The sequence below is a fragment of the Giraffa tippelskirchi genome, chromosome 6 (genome assembly GCF_054371585.1).
Source record: "Giraffa tippelskirchi isolate mGirTip1 chromosome 6, T2T-mGirTip1v1.2.pri, whole genome shotgun sequence".
NCBI classification, from domain to species: domain Eukaryota; kingdom Metazoa; phylum Chordata; class Mammalia; order Artiodactyla; family Giraffidae; genus Giraffa; species Giraffa tippelskirchi.
In genome coordinates, this window is record NC_137280.1 from 20222791 (window position 1) to 20237373 (window position 14583).

Sequence of the window (14583 nt, forward strand, 5' to 3'; positions counted from 1 at the left end):
CTCAAAGGGCAGATGGAATAAGATGATTTCTGTGGGGCTTGAGTTGATAAGTTGGACATGGATTGTCCGATTTCCCCACATTCTCTCCACTTTTTGCTCTGATTTATTCCCTTCACTTAAGCACTGCCTTTCTCTAAGATGCTCCTTAAAAGGCAAATCCTCTGAGAAGGCTAATCATGAAGTTTTAAACTCTTGACAAGAATGAGATTCACAGATTAGTGGTTCCCAAATCCAGCTGATCATCCCAAGCCCCTAGGGTACTTGTTAAGCATAGAGATTCCAGGGCCTTAGCCCAGACTTGTGGAGGAGTCAGAAGATCTAATGACATGAATCTGCATCTGTATTTATAAAAAACAAAACAAAACTTTATAGGTGTTTCAATGATTTGGGAATTTCTTACAGACTCCCAGACATGCCTCCACATTTAATTTGTCTTCCTAGGAAGAAAGGAAGGGCAAAATAGTAGAACTGTACTGGGTTCTTCTAGAATGAAGATTCCAGAAAGAGAGTTCAAGTTCTCAAGTGTTAGTTGCTCAGTCGTGTCTGACTCTTTGCGACCTCATGGACTGTAGCCTTCCATGTTCCTCTGTCCATGGAATTCTCCAGGCAAGAATATTGGAGTGGGTTGCCATTCCCTTCTCCAGGGGATCTTCCTGACCCAGGGATTGAACTCAGGTCTCCTGCATTGCATGTGGATTCTTTACCATCTGAACTACCAAGGAAGGAAACCCAGAAAGAGGGCAAAGAAGGTAACTTTTTTAAAGACAGTAGAGAATTCAAAAAACAGTTTGCTTCCCAACACTTTTGCTCTAAATTGGCTGTGCCAGTGAAAATGTACCTTCATCCAAAGTCATCTTTATCAATAGAGTTTCATAAAACCATTGCAGAAAGCTTTGTTTTCCTTCTAGCACTTCAAATATTGAAGTCAGTCAATAAGTTGATATTGATCTTCTGGCCTTGATATTTTGCTGGTTTAAATAAAGAACCAGTCCATGTCAAGGAAAAGAGAGCTTAATTAATCAATTAAAAAGAACACTTGCATGTTGTGTGAAAGGAGAAAAGGTGAGAACTTCCTTGACAAAGTTGGAAGAGGCTCTCGGGCTTGAGAACATGCATATGGTTAAGGCATTGCCACCTATTTTGTGGTATCTAACCACTGTTTTTTGATTTGAGAGAACAGCGTTGAAACATATACATTACCATATGTAAAATAGATAGTCAGTGGGAGTTTGATGTATGACGCAGGGCACACAAAGGCAGTGCTCTGTGACAACCTGGAGGGATGGGGTGGAGAGAGATGTGAGAGGGGATTTCAGGAGGGAGGGAACACCTGTATGCCTATGGCCAATTCATATTGATGTATGGCAAAAACCATCAGAATATTGTAATGCTTTTAAATTAAATTAAAATAAGCTAATTAATTTTAAAAAAAGAACACACGCATGTTCATTTATATTGGCAGGTTATTTCAGTTTACCTGTAGGTGTGATAATCACAGATGGAGGTCCTGGTGATGAAGCATCATCATTTGGCTTCTGTTTCTTCCTTGCTTAGCTTCCTTATTTCTTAAAATAAAACGGAAGAGATTAGAGTCTATTCTTGGGACACATGGAGGTAATAATGGAACTCTGCATTTTATTTTAAATAACTGAATAAAAAATCAGGATTAAACACTGTATATTTACTTTGTAATAAAAGTTCATGAGCTAACAAAAAATTATGTTTCTTTATTTTTTGGTGATAAGTATTTCAGCTCACTTTTTTTTTTAGCACTGGTTCACTCATGTTGAATTGAAATTATCATTCGGATTTATACTGTTGATAAATAGATAAATAGAAAAGAAAGAAAATGAAAACACAAGGTCCATTTGTTCATTCATTTGGTTGCTTTATGTCATAGGGAGTTCATATATCACTCCCAGAAGCATGTAGATAGATTTAAAAATACCCCAAAGCCTTCAGTAACACAAAGATACCAGGGAAATATTTTATTTTTTACTTTATTTTTCAAAAAATATTTATTTATTTGGCTGCTTTTAGTCTTAACTGAGGCACACTGGATCTTCATTGCATCGTCATGTGGGATCTCCTTGTGGTGCATTGACTCTGTAGTTGTGGAGCGTAGGCTCAGTAGATGGGCTTACAGGCTTAGCGAAGCCACTCAGTTATGTCCTATCTTTGTGACCACATAGACTGTAGCCTACCAGGCTCCTCCATCCATGGGATTTTCCAGGCAAGAGTCCTGGAGTGGGTTGACATTTCCTTCTTCAGGGGATCCTCCTGATCCAGGGATCGAACCCAGGTCTCCCGCAATGCAGGCAGACGCTTTACTGTCTGAGCCATGGGCTTGGTTGCTGTATAACATACGGAATCTTAGTTTCCTGACCAAGGATCGCACCCTGATTGCAAGGCTGATTCTTAACCACTGGACCACCAGAGAAGTCCTGAGAAATATTTTAAATAGGGCACATTCCATGAGCTCACAAACGGAAAGTGTTGCCACATTGTAAGTCCTCTGTTTTATTGTGAGGCTCTCTAGGACGTAGATTCTGAGATGGAGATTTTTAAGCCAGAAGTCTATTGAAGGCAGTTCTTTGGGGCAATGAGGAAATCCTCAGCCAGTCCCACAGAGAGCTTGGGAACTGGGATGACCCTTCAGAATGATGACAAATTCCAGAGAGGAACTCAGCTGAGCCATCAGCCCCTCATACTCCAGGAGGTATCTAGAGGCACTCCCAAGACAGACTCTGCTTTTGAGCCATTACCAACACTCTACGTCCTGAGATATATGTGGGCACATGCCCCCGCCCCCCCGCCTGCCGCATACTCCTAGGAACTTTGTTGTCATATATAACTTATCAAGCCTTTTCTTTTGACTTACTGGTTGCTGAAGAGCATTCACAGAACACATTAAATTACTTTCCATGCCAATTCTTCACGTATTTTCACAGGATTTAGGTCTCTGAGTTGATTGCTCATGAATATTCTCACCAATAATAAGATATCAGAGAAACTAACAGTTAAACATACGTACTGTATGCCAGGTCTTGTACTAGACTCCAGAGCCAAATAATGAATTGGACATGGTAGGAATGCACAGATTTGCAATTTAGTAATTGAAACAATGTATTATGGGTGCTCAAACGAAATATGATTAAAGTTCAATGGAGAAGTAAGAATGAGTATGGTGAATTTTCCATGAGAATTATTCAGGGAAAGCTTTCTGTGAAATGTGAAATTTGAAATAAAAATTGAAAGATGGCTAAATAGTGGCTAGGAAGTGGCACACAGAAAGATGTTCCAGATAGAAGCAGGGTATGCATAAGCCTGGGGGCCTGGATTTGCTTGGGAAACGCCAATCATTTTGACATTGTTAAAGCTTGGGTTTGAGATATGCCATGCTAAATGGAAAAGCTTGAGAAGTGGGAGGATCAGAGAGTCTTTGATTTCTTGTCAAGCTCTTTGCCAGTATCTTGAAGGCAAAAGGAGCCTCTTAAAGATGTGTGTGTGCTTTCTCCTTAAAGAGAAGAGTAACATGATCATATGTACACTTTTGAGAACCCACTTTGACAATGCACAATACTGCTCAGTTCAGTTCAGTTGCTCAGTTGTGTCCGACTCTTTGCGACCCCATGGACTGCAGCACACAGGCCTCCCTGTCCAGTACCAACTCCCGGAGTTTACTGAAACTCATGTCCATTGAGTCGGTGATGCCATCCAACCATCTCATCCTCTGTCGTCCCCTTCTCCTGCCTTCAATCTTTCCCAGCCACAGGGTCTTTTCAAATGAGTCAGTTCTTTGCATCAGGTGGCCAAAATATTGGAGTTTCAGCTCCAGCATCAGTCCTTCCAATGAATATTCAGGATGATTTCCTTTAGGATGGACTGGTTGGATCTCCTTGTTACAATACTACTAGGCTAAGGCAAATTGTAAAGTCTTTGAGGGACAGGCTCTTTAAGCCTTCATTTGATTTGAAGGTTGTGGGTAATCAAGGAATAAAAGCCAAGAATGTGGTGCTTAAAAGAGACACAGATGTTAAGAACAGACTTTTGGACTATGTGGGAGAAGGTGAGGGTGGGATGATTTGAGAGAATAGCATTGATATCTACGATGATACAGTAGCAATGATATGATACATTATATGTATATATAATACATATAACATGTATATTACCATATGCAAAATAGATGACCAGTGCAAGCTCAATGCATGAAGCAGGGCACTCAAAGCTGGTGCTCTAGGACAACCCAGAGGGATGGGGTGGGGAAGGAGGTGGAAGGGGGTTCAGGATGAGGGGACACATGTGCACCCATGGCTGATCTATGTCAATGTTTAGCAAAAACCAACACAATATTGTAAAGTAATTAGTCTCCAATTAAAATGAATAAATTAAATTTTAAAACAGAATGTGGTGCTTAAAATTGTTAACTTTGTTTCATATTTTTATTAAATAAAAGCAAATGTGAGGACTCATATTTATTCGCCCCATCCAACATTCTAGTTTTCATTAAAGTCAAGCAAATCAATTCATCTTTGTCAGGACACTTCAGAAACTCATGCTGTTGCTTTCGTTTATCCAGAAACAATCTAATAAAATTTAGACAGAGAATTTGTTTAGAACAAGTTTGACAAAGAAAGAAGTATTCTTAGATATAATGAGAATGTAGATCAAAGATGAAGTCATATGTGCATCACTCCATACATCAATCCATCCATCCATCCATCCATCCACCCATCCACCCACCTATCTGTCCATTCATCCACATCTATCCTGGCCCACTCCAGGCACTCTACAAGATACCAGGGCTGCAGAGATGCACAAACTCAGCCTCTGTTCAAAGAAGAATCCAAGTTCAAAGATATGTATATAAACAGATGATGGCAACATTATATGATAATGTAAACACTACTGTAAGAATATATTTTCAAATAAAATAGACAATTATTTGACCACACTGATATAAACCATTAAAAAATATATACAAAGGAAATAATGATTGTACCTTATCCAAAAGAATCAACTGAAAAGCCATTCAAAATTAGAGTTAGCAAATTTGCTGCATATAATACAAGTCCTGAAAGCCCAAGAACATTCACATACAACTTTTGTGAGAGAAGATCTGCCACCAGCCCTAAGTGTCCATGCATATTCTTGCTGGATGTGCCAAAAATTCAAGGTCCTGGCTTGGCCATGCTTTATTCTACCCAGCTCTCAGGCTTGGTTTGCAGCAAGCTACTTTAAGGGAAGAGGTAACATCTCCACCCACGGAAAGAGCAGGCTTCCTTCTGCTTACTATTCAGGTGAAGAATATCCCAATCTCAGAGTTCTTCTGTAAATTCTGCCCACTGTGTGTGCAGTCATCCAGGCTGAGTCCTTCCCTCCATCCCTTGCTTGCTTGCTTGCTTAGTCGCTTCAGTCGTGTCCAACTCTCTGCAACCCTATGGACCATGGTCTGCCAGGCTCCTCTGTCCATGGGATTCTCCAGGCAAGAATACTGGAGTGGGTTGCCGTTTCCTTATCCACTTCATCTCTTAGGAAGACGGAGAAGTCACACAAGCAGGGTGCTGACACATTGGCTACTGCTTCTGTTATGAGCAGTAAACTTCTTTTTCTGACCCAGGATTCTCGTGTCCTCTGTCAGCATTCATGAAACAGTGACAGATTGGCATGCTGCTGCTGCTAAGTCGCTTCAGTCGTGTCCGACTCTGTGCGACCCCATAGACGGCAGCCCACCAGGCTCCCCTGTCCCTGGGATTCTCCAGGCAAGAACGCTGGAGTGGGTTGCCATTGGCCTGTAATTAGTGTCGAATCTCAGACCTTGCATGGTTCTTGACAATAATTATAATAGCTATTTAATACCTTAAAAAAGAGATTACCAGCACTAATAAACATATGGCACAAAGAGATTTACAGAAAAATACTTCTGACTTATAGAAGTCACCTTATTATATGTATGTGTGTGTGTATAAGCATATTATACATAAACATACCATATCTAAACATATATATTTGCCTTCTCTATTCATCTGTGATATTTCCTTTATTAAAAACGTTTTTGTATCTGTATAGTGTATATATGTATTTGCACAATTTTTTTGTATCTATATAGTATATACAAGGTCTTCCCAGGAGACGCTAGTGCTAAAGAACCTTCCTGCCAATTCAGGAGACGTAAGAGAGGCAGGTTTGATCCCTAGATCAGGAAGATCCCCTGGAGGAGGGCATGAAAACCCACTCCAGTATTCTTGCTTGGAGAAGCCCATGGACAGAGGAGCCTGGTGGGCTACAGTCCATAAAGTCGCAAAGAGTCGGACATGACTAAAGCGACTTAGCACAGCACAGTGTATACATGTGTGTTTGTACACACACATATGTATACACATGGTATATGTATATACTCATGTGTATATAATGAATACACATAAAAATATGTACATACTTGTATGTATATATACACAAATAAATATGTATGATGCATATACACACATGCACACAAATGCATATATACCTCTACATAAGCAGGCTTCCCTGGTGGCTCAGCGACAAAGAATCTGCCTGCTGATGCAAGGGACATGGCTTCAATCCCTGACTGGGAAGATCCCTTGGAGAAAGAAATGACAAGCCACTTCAGTACTCTTGTCTGGGAAATTCCATGGACAGAGGAGCCTGGCAGGCTATAGTCCATGGGGTCGCAAAGAGTCGGACATGACAGCGACTAAACAACAACAACAAATATATGTAAATACATATATATATCTATACACAAACATTTACTATGAAAGAAATATTACAGTGAATGGAGAATGGAGTGAATAGAGAAGGGATACACATATGTATGTTTATATAGAGTATGGTTTTACATACACACATGCACACACATATATTAATAATAAGGTGTGAGCTTCAAAAGGTGGGAGTCAGGGTTGCATTTAATGAAATGATAGCCCCCCAACAGACTAATAATTCAATAGAAATCCCTTAGAGCATACTAGGTAATCCTGCCTGCTAGGAAATACTTTATGCAAAATTCCCATCAAATAAGCTCTTCTTTCCTGCTTCTCCGGGCTGCCAAAATCAAATACAGGCTCTGGCGCAAAGGTTAATCACATCCCTTTAAGGGGAAAACCCTCTAAAATCTGATTGCCAAATGTTAGGGGAAAGTTGTAAATAGGTAGTAAGTTCTGAATTAAATTTAAGGCTATTTTAATTATAAAAGCATTAATGACAGCAGGAAATTTAATGAAATAGTGGACCATGAAATCAGTGTTATCATTTTAATACATAGCAGAATATGACAAACTCTGTAAGATTCCTGTTCTCTTTCATGTCTATTACAATTTCCTTCTATTAGTTTCTACAAATAGAAAATTACATATAAAATTGAGTTTAACCAAATCTCTGTTAAAATCAGGCAATCTGATTTGGTATTATATAACCACACTGAAATTTCATTTAATTTAGAAAGGGCTTCTCCTGGTGTCTTGAATACTAACTACTTTCCTAACAACACGTATGTAGCTCTGAGTCTGACAGGGGAATAATCCTTCTGCTCAACAATAGATCAAGATTTTAACAAAAAGAATGAAGATGGATAGAAATGGAGAGCTTGACCCATCCTGCTATTGGAGAGATTTCAAAAGCATTTCTTGAAACGGTCTGAAAATATTTACTCTTGCTTATCATCTTACAAAAGAATTTTTTTCTGTGAAAAAGTTGAAGATTCAGATGTCAGGCCTGACTGTCTGCAAATACGGCATGTCTGTATCTCTCCCCTGTGGTCTCTATAAAGAATCAAAAGCCTTAGAAAATAGGTCTTCTGTGCTTCTACTATACAGACTGGTTGTTAGCATAGAGGTGTATTTGAGGTTTTCTAATCTTTCACACAGATAAGAAATGTTTCAAAATGAGATATTTTAATAGGAGATTAGTTTATTTTAGAGGAAAGGGCCCAACCTAGCAGTTAGGAGAGAGGTGACCCTTGGGGAAGGAGTGCTGATTTGAAGGAAAGATGACTCGGAAATCTGGGTGCTGACAGTGTTCTTAACCTGGGTGCTGGTTAGAGCATGCAAGTTGTAAAAATCGAGCCTATAATTATGATAGGTGCGATTCTCTATATACATATTAAACTTTACAAAGATTTTTTAAAAATATTATACTTTTATAGGGCTTTTGTTGTTGTTTAGTTGCTAAGTCTGTCTGACTCTTTGCGACCCTATGGACTGCAGCCTACCAGGCTCCTCTCGTTCATGTGATTTCCCAGGCAAGAATACTGGAGTGGGTTGCCATTCCCTTCTTCATAACAGGGTTTTGCCTCTAAACAAATATAATACATCAGAAAAATTGAGTAGACTATACTCCTCTCTCGTGACTTGAAAAATATGTCTGCTCCTTTGAGCAAACAATAGGTGAAGAGTAGCCCCTACCCTGGGGTATCTGCTTGCTTCTGGAAGAATCTGCACCCTAGGCTGTAACTAGCAGACCCTGAGCTACCCAGCCCTCAGGTCTTCTGAGAAGAGCATGGAGTTTTCTTGGTTACCAGTGTTCCTTTCTACTGCTTACACCTTACAAAATTGTTTCAAATTAAAAAGTAATTGCTTTCATCTTTTCTGTTAAAAATACAGTTGCCTGAAATAATATAAAAACCTTTATATTTACCCACTTTATAAACATCTTTATTCCTCACTGCTTCCCTGGTGGCTCAGCAGTAAAGAATCCACCTGAAATGCAGGAGATTCCATTTTGATCCCTGGGTAAGGAAGATCCCCTGGAGGAGGATATGGACACCCACTCCAGTATTCTTGCCTGGAGAATCCCCATGGACAGAGGAGCCTGGCAGGCTACAGTACACGGGGTCACAAAGAGTCAGACAAAACTAAGTGATCAAGCGTGCTTTCTGTTAAAAGTACAGTTGCCTGAAATAATATAAAAATCTCAGTCAGTAAAAAAATTGCTAGGTTAGAACTGGTAGAAATTCCTAGGCTTGGTTTTATGCTGTACACCATAAAGATAAGATTAGAAGCAAATGATAGGATCCCTATCTCCCTTGAATCTGACCAGTCCATTTGACTTGTCCAGTCATATCTCCTAAGAACCATCCAATGAAAGTATCCTTAACCATGCAATCTACAGAATCCTACAATGTTTGCCTAAGTCATTACTTTTATTTTGATTGGTTTCCAAGTTGGCAACTTTCTGTCAGCACCTAATCTGTATTGAATCCCATAATCTAACAGTGAATCATGCACTCATTTAAGCAAATTGTTCTTCTGACCATCTAGAAATATAACTCACTTCATCCCTTAAGGGCTTTTTCACATCTGGCCATCTCTCTTCTTCATTTCAGTTAACCATGTCTTCAGCAGTATGGCAGCAGTCTTATTCCCTGACATTGGATTTCTCTCTCTCTCTCTCTTTTTTTTAAAACTATTTACTTAATTTGGCTGTACCAGGTCTTAGTTGCAGCATGCTGGATTTTCCATCTTCATTGTGTCACACGTGACCCTTTAATTGCAGCATATGGGATCTAGTTCCCTGACCAGGGATCAAACCCAGGCCCCTTGCATCGAGAGTGCAAAGTCTTAGCCACTGGACCACTAAGGGAAGTCCCGTGACTCTGGATTTCTCAAGGAGATTACTGCAAAGTCAGGCTGGGAAGCAATGCAGAGTTAAAAAAAAAAAAAAAGTAGTGCAAAAACAAGAACCAGAATGAGAATCCACTGGTTCCAACCAGCTCTTTACTTTTTAATAGATGTACGACCTTGTGCAGCAACTTTGCAAGATAAGGGTCAAATATCTGCCCTCGTGGGTTTATTATGAGGATTGAATAAGATAACGTATGAGAGTACACCTTGTTCTCATAACAGCATAAACAGCTATGCAGGAGTTTTGACAGTAAGGTAGCTTATGTGTTGTAGGCAACCACTTTGTGCTTGAGGGCAAGGAGCTACTATCACTTTGAAAATATTTTTAGCTCTTCTCCTGTAGAGAGGTACTCACCAACACAGCCAAGACAGAGAAGAGCAGAACCATTTTTGTTTCACTTCTGGCCACTTCATTGGGTGCCTTTCAAAAGCAGCTAGGCTTGCAGTGCAAGATGCCAAATTACAGCTTCAACCCTGTGAGACAGGATGGTCCTCCTCTCTCCTTCCAGATGACTGTCTGAAAGAATTTTGTGTTTGTCCTCAATTTGCTGTGTTGGGAGCTTCCCAGATAACTGACAACAACGGATTGTGATCACAGTATTTAGGTCATTGGAGGCATCTTGGAGCAAGTCTGTACAGAAAACATTAAATGAACTGAAAATTTTAAGCTCCAATGATAACGGGCAATGGGTGCTCTATAAAGAAACTGGGTTGGGGAGAAAATGACTTTGGAATTCTTCAATAGACTGAGACCATTTATTTTCTTTTTAAATTTTTAAAAAACTGTTTATTTGTATTGGTTGCTGTTTAGCTGCTCAGTTATGTCCGACTCTTTGCTACCCAATGAACTGTAGCCCACCAGGCTCCTCTGTCCATGGGATTTCTCAGACAAGAATACTGGAGTGGGTTGCCATTTCCTCCTCCAGGGGATCTTCCCAACTGAAGGACAGAACCCATGTCTCCTGTGTCTTCTGCATTGGCAGGTGGATTCTTTACCACTGAGTCACCGGGGAAGCCCTTTGTATTGGGGTATAGCCGATTGAGAATGTTGTGATAGTTTCAGGTGAACAGTGAAGGGATTCAGCCACACATATACATCTATTCTTCCCCAAACTCCCTTCCCATGCAGGCTGCTATATAACATTGAGCAGAGTTTCATAGTTGGTTATTCATTTTAAATATAGTAGTGTGTACAGGCAACCGTAAGTTCACTAAGTTTCTGAGAGACCATTCATTTAGAAGTGGATTGTTTCTTGAATCCAGAAGACGTTTCCTTGCAGGAAAACGATTGTATAACCTTGGACTGTCTCCTGTGGAATCCTAGGGACCCCATCCCCACTTAATTCAAGCAATGTTTTAAAAATTATTTCAGTTCAACCCTGCTGGAATTCTGAAACCCACCTCAAAGGGGTTGTAAGGTTACATAGCCCAGAGGGAGTTGGAAACTAAATTGAATTCTTCAGCTTTACAATTTCTTTACCCAGTTGGAGCTTACATATGACATTATTTACTGCGCTTCGAAGTAGTAGCCTGTTTCTTGTTCATAAGTCCTAGATAAGCCATAACTAATACTTAAAGAATTACGAATGCAGAGAATAGACAGTTTAAAATAAACATAAAGATGTTTGCAATGCTCATGGAAAATAACAACTCCCTATTCCAAGGAATACAGGCCATAAATATGCCCATAGACCAGAGTTCTAAATTTTTTTTCAGGGGAAGCCGGGTGGTGAAGCAAGTTAATTATATTGTTGTCCTAGGGGCTGGATGGAAGGTCATGTAATGCCTTCAACTGCTTTCTGCAGTTCTATGTATTAGAGGAATGGCCCTCTCATCAAAGCAGCAATCAAGACATCCCATTTGTCGCCTAACTTCATTACATGCTTTCAGAAGCTGCTGCTTTCTAGCCATAACCTGGTGTGATTCAGAGAGACAGAAAAGAGGGGACAGATGGGAGGCTGTGGAAGGGGTTCTTGCGGTCACTTCCCACCCCACGCCCCCAGAAGGATAGGGCAATTTCTGAGAAAGGAGGTCTGGGTGGGGGACAGGTAACGGGAGATACAGAAAGAGTTGTCAGCCGAGGAACTGGTGTCAGGTACAGGTCCCACAGGGCCTGGGTAGAGAAGACAAAATTCTCTGGCTTGTGATCGTCAGGAGCCCATCACTGCCCTTGCTGGTGCAAGACTGGCATCTAAGCTTCCTGTCGCACCCTTGTGGTAGATGTTTGCTTAGCTGATCCTTCTCTCTAAAAGTACAAATCTGCTCAAGAGAGGCAACTCATTAAGCCACCTAATACCTTAGTGTGAGTGAACCTGGACAGGTGAGGCTGTGGGGTGAGGGAAGTAGAAAGGGAAGATGAGGGAGGCCAGGAGTCAAACTATAAATTTATGCAGGGCTTTGCCCAGAGAGGGGAAGGGGAGCGATGGGGGAGGGGAGAGGGGAGCGGGGGTAGGGGGGTGCATCTGGCAGGAGAGGCGACTTGCTTCTTTGCCTGCTCATTCTGGAGCAGTGGGTGGGGGATGGTCAGCAGGAGAGGATGGCCAGCTGGCAGATGTACAGCGGAAATCCTGGCTTGAAACTGTTAAAATCGGGGGTAAATAAGGCAACATCTGTCTTGTCTAATTCTAGGCATTGTCCATTCAAAAGGAGTTGCAGGTCCCACTTCTCTCACTTGCCCTGGGTAGACTCTTGAGGTCAGCCTCCTGTGAAATGAGAGTGTATAATCACCGTTTGGTTTCGAGCTTGGTCCACTCCCGCAGCTTCCATCTCACCTTATGCTGTGTCCTGTTGTGCTATGTTATGCTGTGCTATGTTCAGTTCTGTTCTGTTCTGCTGTTCTCCCTTCCTCCCTCCCTTCCTCATTTCCATGCAAAATTTGCTCTGAGGCGTTTTGGCCTTGGCGCTGCCTCTCTCTGCTCTCCCCGCCCTCTCCCCGAATCTCTCCTCCGATTTGCCTTTCCTCCCTGCTTTTAGTCCACCCACATCTTTCTCTCCCTGAAGTGTTTCTTCCTCTCTTTGTCTCCTCCATCTCTTCCTAAGATGAGAAAGAACCAAGAAAGTCAGTAAGGGAATCCCACAGCCTGAAAACCTTGTTCCCTGTGCTCTCCAGAACCCACTCTCAGGGGAAGTTGCTCTCTGTAATTAAAACTCAGTACTGTATTTTTCCCCCTACAGGAGCCCGGGGGAAGGAAATGGCAACCCACTCCAGTATTCTTGCCTGGAGAATTTCATAGAGGAGCCTGGCAGGCTACAATCCATGGGATCACAAAGAGTCGGTCACGCCTGAGCAACTAACACTTACTGTATTTTTCACGTGTGCTGATATGTTTTAAAATATTCAAAAAGGAAAATACTGGTTTCACTGCATGACAAAATATGATCTATGTGGAAGAGCAAGTCTGGTAGAAAGAGCCTTTCTTGGGAGCAAGGGCAGGCTCCATCCCAGGCTCCGACCTACTTTTTGCCACCACAGACACCCACTGACCAGGGTCGTCCATCCTCTGTGGGCGGCAAGGAACACAACAGGGGACGCCATTGTCTTGAGATCCAGGAGCAATGATTCCACCTGCTCAGCTGGGTCTTAGAGACTGTGGATTCCCGCTTGACTTTGCCTGGGACATTTCTAGGGGCACTTGAGACTGTAACCAGTTTCTGGGGCTGTGGCCTCTGACCCACCTACACCTTCCCAGTTTTGCCTTTTCTTTCTGCTTACCTGTTCATCTGGTTTCTTGCATTCAAGGCCTGGTAGCAAGATATGTAGTAGCAGTACAGAAACACTGCACGGTAATAAGAGTTTGTCAAGGGAAGGAAATAGTGTTAATATGCAGAAAGCCATGATCATCAACCTTGACCTCCCTCTTTAGTGTTTACTAGCTTGTTAGCGGTATCACTTTTCTGCAATGTTGTTGCGTATTTTTATCTCTTCTTTTCTCTACCATTTACATGATAATCCTACTTCAGCTTTTTTATATCATCCCTGCAAAATGTCCCTTGACTCTGTCCCCTTCTTTCCGTGTCTTGGGTCACTGCCTTAGCAGAGGCTCCTGTTATCGCTTATCTTAAAAGATGCCATTCTGGAATTCTTTCCCCTTTCTTAATCATCTTCCAGATCGTTTCCTAAAATCTGAAATATGGTCCTATCACCCCCGCCCCACTCTCCCACCCCACCCCTGCCTAAATAGTGCTGCTGGCTCCACACTGCTGGCATCACGTGCGTGCCCTGAGTGGCCTTCACCCAGCACACTTCTTGACCCCACCCCTATCTTGTGCCCCCTCACCCATCTTACATCCCAGCCCTTGTTTTGATCACTAGGCAGCCCCATGAGCCCTCTCCCCTTGAATGTATATAACCGACAGCCTTCACACTTCAGGTCAAACTATTTACTTTTCCTAAAAAATGTTTTCCTGCCTCCACTTGTCTAAACCCAGTGGAATGTTCAAGACAAAGCTCAAAAACTGCCTCTTCAGAAGAGTCCTTCTCTATCAGCCAGGCGGAATGAGGCACCAGCCCCTACTTCTGTTCCCATAGCACTTGATTCATCCATCTCTTGACAAAGCCATCATTTTCCCTGCTATTGTAGTTATTATTTACAAATCTTTTTTCCTACTAGACCCTGGTGTCTTAAAGATTAGAGGTTTTTTTCATTTTTGTGTGTGTGTGCTCAGTCACTCATTCATGTCCAACTCTTTGTGACCCTAAAGATAAAGATAGTAACCTGCCAGGCTCCTCTGTCCATGGGATTTTCCTGGCAAGAAATACTGGAGTGGGTTGCCACTTCCTCCTCCAGGGGATCTTTCTGACCCAGAATCCAGACCCAGAATCAAGCCCAAGTCTCCTGTGTCTCCTACATTGCAGGCTATTCCTTATTGCTGAGCCCCCAGTGGGGGATGTGTTTAAATATTCCTCACAGAGGACCTGGTATCCAAGCAGCAATAAGTG

General features: G+C 41.8%; 1 non-coding gene across 1 annotated transcript; it reads left to right on the forward strand.

Moving 5' to 3' along the window:
- Nucleotides 1-1040: 1040 nt before the first annotated feature.
- LOC145511848 (U6atac minor spliceosomal RNA) lies at nucleotides 1041-1165 on the forward strand. Its single transcript, XR_014058220.1, has one exon. It is a non-coding gene; the product is annotated as a U6atac minor spliceosomal RNA (small nuclear RNA).
- Nucleotides 1166-14583: the final 13418 nt, after the last annotated feature.